General features: G+C 33.3%; 1 pseudogene; it reads right to left on the bottom strand.

Moving 5' to 3' along the window:
• Positions 1-2,970: 2,970 nt before the first annotated feature.
• On the bottom strand, positions 2,971-5,150 carry LOC131077240 (myosin-11-like; annotated as a pseudogene).
• Positions 5,151-8,285: the final 3,135 nt, after the last annotated feature.

The following is an 8,285-nucleotide window of genomic DNA, read 5'->3' as shown; positions in this document are numbered from 1 at the left end:
TTAATTTCATGCACTTGAGGCATCTTTTTTGTTTCACCGGTTGATCCGGTGTGAGCCTTCAATTATCTGCCTTTAACTCTATTGTCTTATCTCCAAGAACTATGATGCATTTCATGCATAATAGGAGATAAGATCCACTTACCAGTGGGAGTGGATCCTTGTCATCTGCATCCTGTAATGCACCAATGTGGTTTCCTTGTTTGAGTAGCATATCTTCAAATAGGCACATGTGATCTGGTTTGGGCACACTCATTATCAGTCATCTCTTCACATGGTGATTGCATCTTTATCTGGTGGGAGTCCTACTATTTGACATCCACACAACATACTGGTGACCTGTACATCCTTCTCCTCCGATGTTGATGTGATTCTTGATAACATTCTTGCCTCTTCATCACAATCAACATCCAAGCATCTTATTCACCCTACTTGTACACTAGTCATAAGCTTTCCATTTGACAACTACTCACTGTCAACACATCACTTACTAGTTGACATCCTCTCCTTACCGGTGATAGACTATATCGGTAACCTATCTATATCTTCCACACAAGTCAAACACTAACTTTTGTATCGATGAGTCCAATGGTCATTGTATTGAATTATATTCTCTCCCTTACCGATGATCTGCAGCACTAGGTGATGATATCAAAGACATCACATCTGATATGCATCAATGATAGTGTTACACATACATCTCCTATACCGGTAGACATCCTATATCGGTTGACATCAATGACAACACAATGCCAATAGTCTTGTCCTTATCTCTACTGGCTCCATGGCGTGGGGTTTTATGCGTAGTTATTTACATCTTGGGGTTTCTCCAGTTATTACTATTGAGGTGATCCCATCTTCTATGGAGGTAGAGATGGATGAGGCTAGAGGAGACCTATCTCCTATCGAGGTGGAGTTGGATGCTAGTTACAATGCCTGGAAGCTTATTTCTTTCATGAGCGCTTATGCTACTGGTTTTGGGTGCCTCTGTCAAGTTGTGTGAGCCTCCTAAAACCCACTCTCAAGGTTGAGGGACCCTGGAAAAACCTTAGGTTTTTTTATTTTTTTAGGGACAAGCTAGATGTTGGAAGTTTTTAAGGCCCCAGTTTCGATAGTTCTTCTTTTTGGTTAGGTACAGGTCTTGTTGTTGGTGGCCTGATGATTCCATTATAGGTTAAGAGTGCCTAGGAAAACCTTGTTGTTTGGCTGAGGCTGCCTATCAAATCCTCATTCTTTGTGTCTTAGATCTATAAATCAGTTTAGATCTGATGTTTGGGCCAGAAGGGTTTTTATTGGTTTTATTTTGTGGTCTGGCTAGTGTTGGTTTGGTTGAGGCTGTTGTTTGCAGCTTATTCTACCACCGGTTCTCTAATGTTTAATCCTTCTTGTTTGTTTGTGGTTGTGTTGTTGTTTGTCATTGTTTTATCTATCTGTATCATCTCGTTGGTTGTTCCGGATCTATTAAAAATCTAAGGGTTATCAGGTCCCTTCAAAACCTGTTGCTTAGGGTTTTTGGTCCCCTCAAAACTTGTTTATCCTAATCAAAAACAATTATAGAGATTGGCATTTTTTCACCACAAAAGGCCCATAATTAGGCAATTTTATCAAGCAACCGAGCCAAATTTTATTTAGTTATAACTTTAGAGATTGCTACACATAAATGAAAACTGAGTTGTTTGGTTATCCTTTCAAAAGAAACAACCGTAGTAGTCATAAATGGTTTTATCCTTGGTATCAAAGTACATTAATTCAAGGGTTAGACTATAAATTTGATTATTGTGTTTGTAGTGGTAATTGCTATTAGTTTTTCATCTAATAGATCTTAATAGTTCAAGTATTTTGATATAAATTGTAGCAATGCCAATAAGAAGGATGGAATATTCAGTTCAATGAGTTGTAAGTATATTAAGGAGAGTTAGACAATAAATCAGAGAACTTATAGCTATAATAAGTAGGGAGGTGGTGAGAATGAGGTACTCTCTTCTTTACGTGCATACCCATCTCAATGGTATGATTATGGAGTTGGTTGAATTGAGGGAGTCTAATAAAGAGCTCTAAAACCCTCATTGTGGCTAGTTATGATAGAAATAGTTGTAGGATTAATGCTCAATACACCTCCTACTCCTCCTCCATATCAAGTGCCGACCTTGAGCAAGGCAAGGAAGAAAAAGTATTGTTTGATAACTATGTGGAAGAGTTTTCTCGGAACTTGGAGAATGAAGATCAAGTCATCTGATGATCATGAAGAAGAAGAATATTTCTAGTCTTACCAAAGCTTTTTGGCTTTTTACATACTAACTTCTTATGTTGTAATGAAAATGGACCAGTATATTTGTCTCTTTAATTAGGTATATGCAGTACCTTCTAAGGCATTTTCTACTACCATACTACTGCTAAATTAAGTGGAAGAATGTTAAACAATGCAGAAGCCAAACTTTTTTTAGAATGAAAAAATAAGTAATAAATTTTGTTTTAGTACCAACCGATACATTTTGTTTCAGCTCTAAAATTTTTTTAAATGAATTATATTTAAAATTTAAAAACTCAATAAGTTGATTTAAAATCTCAATATGTATTCTCTCTTTGTGCGCTTTAGCACTGGTTGCAATTCAGTTTGTTAGTAAGTTAATTTAAAATTGTTTTGAATCTTCAAGAAAGTATGCTTCGATCGATTCACAATAACTTTAAAGAGAAATGAAAATTTGGAATGAATCTTCCTTGAACAAATTTTTAGACCATTTGCAATGTAAGAGTGACAATGAGAAGGATATGTGCGGAGACCACAAAAGTCAAGAATATTATCCCCATTACATATTTCCATAAAATCATCTCATTTACAAACTCCCAATCGACTTATGCATCTATTAAAGAAAATGATGTAACAGTTTAGGGTTGTATCATCTATGTGTTAGGTGGAATGTTACAAAATCAATGTATAAATGTGGCTGAATAAATAGGGAGCTTCACTTTCTTTTATCTCGAATTACTAAAGAGCTTCAGTTTCTTTAATCTATAAAACAACATAAGAAACCAAAAATATTAGAATGGAAGGTAGTTACCCTCTCTAAATTTGTAAATGTCTTGTATACTTATAAATACTCAGAAAGAGCATTAGTTTCTTTCATCACAATGAGATGATGAACATAGACATTATGATTTGATATATAGGGTATGTTGCAGTATGAAACAACAATTATGTCAATTTTTTGACATAGTTGCTGCAGAACGAACCAAATGCTAACTTTGAACACCCTCACAGAAAAAAAAGTTTTGCAAAGTGTTGCATATCTTGACAATGACATTAGTTTTCTCTAAAATCTTACCTTGATTCATCATCCAACAAGAAAGAATTTCCTAGAGAGCTATTTGAATCTTTAGTCATCAATACTCTCATGTTTGCAATAACCTATAAAATATCCATCACTATTGACAATTAAGACTAACATGTTAATTCAAGCATGCAATTGTATCACAGGCAATTATATCCATGTTACTTACATCTTGACTTAGACTGTGAGTGCCATACTTATCATCCCAGTACATGGTGTTGATTCTATATAGTTGATGTATGCCCAAGACCTGAGAAGCAATTATTTAAAAAACAAGATAATGAGGAAAATAGTAAACAATCTAGACAATGAAGTAAGAGAAAAAAAAAATACAACCACTGACTGGACAAAGATCATGGGTAACTTCATCCAGAGATTTCTTTGGTTTTTGATGAATAACCTGAAGGATAAAGCAAATTCAAGTATCAAATTAAAGTTGTTGGCACCAATGTGTCAATCCTTTTAGTAAAGGATTTATGTTAACAAGGATCTATCTATCTTTATGGAGATGAAAAATATGTAAATAGAATTTAACATAATAATGGTAATGTATGCCTAGTAATAATCAACTATAAAAAAAATAAAAAAATAATTTTAAATGATGCTAGAATTTATGGGAAAACAATACATTCTCATAAACATTTATCACTTGTTGCTTACCAAAAATCCCACTGCTTGTCTGATATGCATGAGTTTATCCCAAGTTGAACCAACATACTGCAGTGTTACAAACTTTCAACTTTCAGTAAGGTATGACAAGTCCAAAAATACAAAATAACATACAATAGACCAGGTCAGCCCATATTCAAAGGTTAAGTAAAATTGCAAGTAAACCTCTTCTATTGCTTCACAACACCAAAGCTCCAGATCAGCTAATCCTTCTTTGACATACTCTCCATTTCTGAATGAGCAACATTCACGATGTAGAAGGCGGTTGAACCAAACACAATGTGACCACTTGCTAAATATCAAAATATTACTAGTTAAAAATGTTCACTGCCTTACAACAATGTATAAGTTTAGTATTTAAAAACATTTCTTGTGCAGATATATTCTAACCTGTTGAAAAGTTGTACATTGATGAATGCAAATATTTGAATGAAGATTTTATTGACCAAAACCGATGACACCTGCAAGATAAACAAACCCTGAGCAACATGCCCAAATATTCTTGTTCCTACAGAAATTTTGCTATTTTCATAAGAAAAAAGTTATTTAGGTACTGAAATGTACATAATTTGCACGCATTGTTTGGAGAAGACTGGTTAGGCCCTTGGTAATTCTTTGCCAATGGTTGGGAACCTATTGTGCATTTGCATTTTCCTGCAATCTAGATGCCTTTACCATACTTGCCCTTGATGTTCTTGGAGCCCGAATATGTAATACATGATCATTTTTATGTTCATACAAGATGAAACATGAGCATTGAATTGTAATTTGGTAAGAAATAGAAAATTGTTTAGTTAAAATGGAGTTGAAATTACATGAAGTCTAACAATCATCTAGAACCAGCTAAACAAATGCAAGCTTTTTGTTGGTCACAATATATGATACTACCAAGATATTTGCCAAATAGTGAGACAAATCCTGATAGTGAAATAAAAATGGGAAGGGAAACACAAACTTTGGACTAACTGACAACTTCAAATTATAGTTGAGTCTGCTAACCAAGGTACAATCTTTATATGTTAAGCCCTATCTCTTATTTTATATCTATATCTTCTCCACATATGCTGTAAGTTGTTGCTTGAATAATAAAGCTGGATATTTTGCTTCCACTTGGTGCACAACATCTAATCCACCAATGCCGAAAGGAAGGGCCATGGCTAATGGTGAGGATGGAAAACTCTACAAGATGAATTTGTTTATAACTTATTGAGACAACCATATATAAATCAATAGCATTAAATTGAATATACCCAATTTTCTCTAGCCTAGTAAATTAACCTTTCTTAATTATTAAGCTAAAGTTATAACTTATTTTCTTTGCTGAAAAATTAAAATGAAAGTTGTCTTCTTCCTACTTGAGCCATTCTTCCAAGTAAAGTAGAAGATGATCTTCGCTTCTGCGGAGTTACTCCAGCTGCACCAGTTGCCTTCAATGTATGTTGTAAGAAGAAAAGAAAATTTTATGTATTTGACAACCAATAGGCCAAAACATCGTTGTTTTCCTGATTCTGCAATAAAAATTAAAGACTTTATGTTAGATGTGGGCACATATGCAAAAGAATGCATAAATATTAAAAAGGCAATAGAGCATGGAAATATAATATAAAAAGTTAAATAAAAAAGATGAAAGTGCATTAAGTAAATATGGGTGGTAATTCAAAATAATTTTTCTTTAACCAAAAGTTGATTTCTACTAACTCATTAAATATTTCTAGTTGAGCTAGGAGATGATATTATTTTAATGTAATGCATTCTAAGTTAGAAATAAAATGAGATTTTACTTCTCCAACTAGTGTAATAGATCATCACATGCTAGAAAAGAACCAAGAAGAGAAGCAAGATTTTAGAGTTAAGTAAATGCTTTCTAGAAAAATGAGCTTGTGAAACAAAAAAAGATAAGCCATAAATAATCAACTCTGAGATTGAACTATTCTCCAAAAAAAAAAGGTTCTAGCTACTTAAATACATAATATCTTGACAGATGACACATAAATAGAACTGAACCAATGATCTTACAAGTAAAAAAGACATGGTCCAGTGATAATCAACAACTTGAAGATTGTAAATTGCCAAATGGCAACATTAAAAACAACAATCCACAAATGTCAAGCCAATCTAATTTTGTTTCTTTTATTTAGTTGTAGTATTTTGTGCTATGTCATTTTCACAGCCCTAGGATCTTCTCAACCTAGTTCTTTATCAGTGATTATCCAGTAAAACTCTCATTAATAGAAAAATAATTACCTTAAAAACAAATAGAAAAAGCATTATATTATAAAGATTTTTGTTAAGCTCAATTGCGGATCCAATCATCTGAATAATACGATCAAACACACTGGTTCTTTCAGCTTCAAATGACCACCAATGAAAAAGTGTCTTGTAGATAATGCATGTTGCAACAGGCCTACCTTGGCTGAATCCAATATCTTGGGAGACACACTTAATAAGTGTGTCTATGCTTTCCTGAATTGGAATAATAGAAGATATTAGATTTATAGAAATAACTACTTCAAATCCAATTCAATGTATGGTAGATGATTGCAATTGCAATGCAGTTAAAAGAGACTCAAGAATTTTTAGGGAATTGAACTGAGTACATGTATATCATTAAGTGGCCTTGGTGGCTTGGTCTCTATGTCATTGAGAGGCCTTGGTGGCTTATTCTCAATTTCAGCAGGCACTTTGATGAAAGGTACCTCACTGGCAATAGTAACCTGCAAAAAATGTTGCTTAATCTATTTGTAACTTGTAAGGATCAATATATGACAATGGTCATATAAAAAATGGAAGAAAAAATCATTAGACTAAAAACAGATAGAAATGATACTCAAAAACTCACTTTTACAGTATCAGGTTCCTCAAGCTCATGATAGCCATTTTCAAGAGTCTGGCAAAAAAAAAATAACTGAAATGTTGAGAAAACCAAGTGCAATTGCATTCAACTTTTAAAAACAAGGATTGAAATCGACTAAAAGAAATATCCCAACTATATGTGATGATTAATTAAAGTGATAATCTACCTGAGTAACTATAGTGATTATGCGTTCCGAGAAGGCCCTTATAGGTGACTTGACCAATGTTTGTTGATGAATAACTTTATCCTCAGATTCGGCATTTGAAAGTTTAGCTTCAAACCTATTTATGTTTTGTAAACTTCCAGTTAGCAAAGTCATAAAATAAGAATATGAACTACATACAAAAAATGTGGTTCTTCAGTAACAAAGAGAGCATAATGACATTAAAGAATATTTAAACCTTTGTAATGTATTCTTGAGCTTCTCAATTTCTGACTTTGCCTCCTTGGCCTTTCTAAGTCGTTCTTCACTCAGCAACATATTTCTTCTCAACCTCTTATGCTTTCATTTTAGCTTCATCTGCTTTTTGCTCAAGTGAACTTATCAAAGCCTGCACAATGAAAAAAACCAATAACTACAATGCTTCAAGAAATAAAACAAAATATTGTCCAACAGAAAGCTCAAATACTTCAACAAATTCTCTAAAAGTTCAGCTATTTGTTGCATCAAACCAACATGGTTGCTTTTCACGTTTCAGCAACCTTCACTATTCAAAGGCATCATTTTTATGTCAAACTACAATCCTCCTTCATTAAAAAAAAATAGAAGCACAATTACTTCCATATTCTACAAAAAAACTGGTAAAAGCATTACCAAAAAATATGCAATAGCCATGACTCAACAAAAATTCAAAATCAGATTTATATATTTGATTTAGAAAACAAAAGCTAACAGTTTAATAGAAAGCAACAAAACCTATAAACTTAAAACCATACGAATAGCTCACAAACAAAAACTAAAAATATCACGATCGGAATAAAGAAAAAAAACTTACTCCAAATTTCATAATAAAAACGATACCCAACAAAATCAAACTGACAATCTACTGTTTTATTATGAAAAAACTTATTATTATCCAAAAATAAAACTGTTATACTTAAAAACTGGTAAAAACATATCCCTTGGTCTCCTATCCAGTGTCAGAGATTAGCTCAAAATCTCTCTGGTTCTATCTACTGCGAGAGAAGGGCTTTTCAACAACTCTACCCACACAAGAATAGGAAAACAATATAATCATGATCTAACAGCAAAAATGAAACCACCACGACACTGAAAACTCCTGTTGTTGTGTTACATGCAGCTATTAAGACCTTAGCTCTATACCCGAAGGTACAGGATGAAATATCACAAGATTCCAAAGAGTTACATACCAAGAGAGGTTGAAAATATTAACAGCGAGTGAAATACAAGCGGACCTCGAGTAGGTGGGAATTGT

Source organism: Cryptomeria japonica, chromosome 8, assembly GCF_030272615.1.
Source record: "Cryptomeria japonica chromosome 8, Sugi_1.0, whole genome shotgun sequence".
NCBI lineage: Eukaryota > Viridiplantae > Streptophyta > Pinopsida > Cupressales > Cupressaceae > Cryptomeria > Cryptomeria japonica.
The sequence above is the reverse complement of the archived record's forward strand: the minus strand, read 5'-3'. Positions and strand labels throughout refer to the sequence as shown.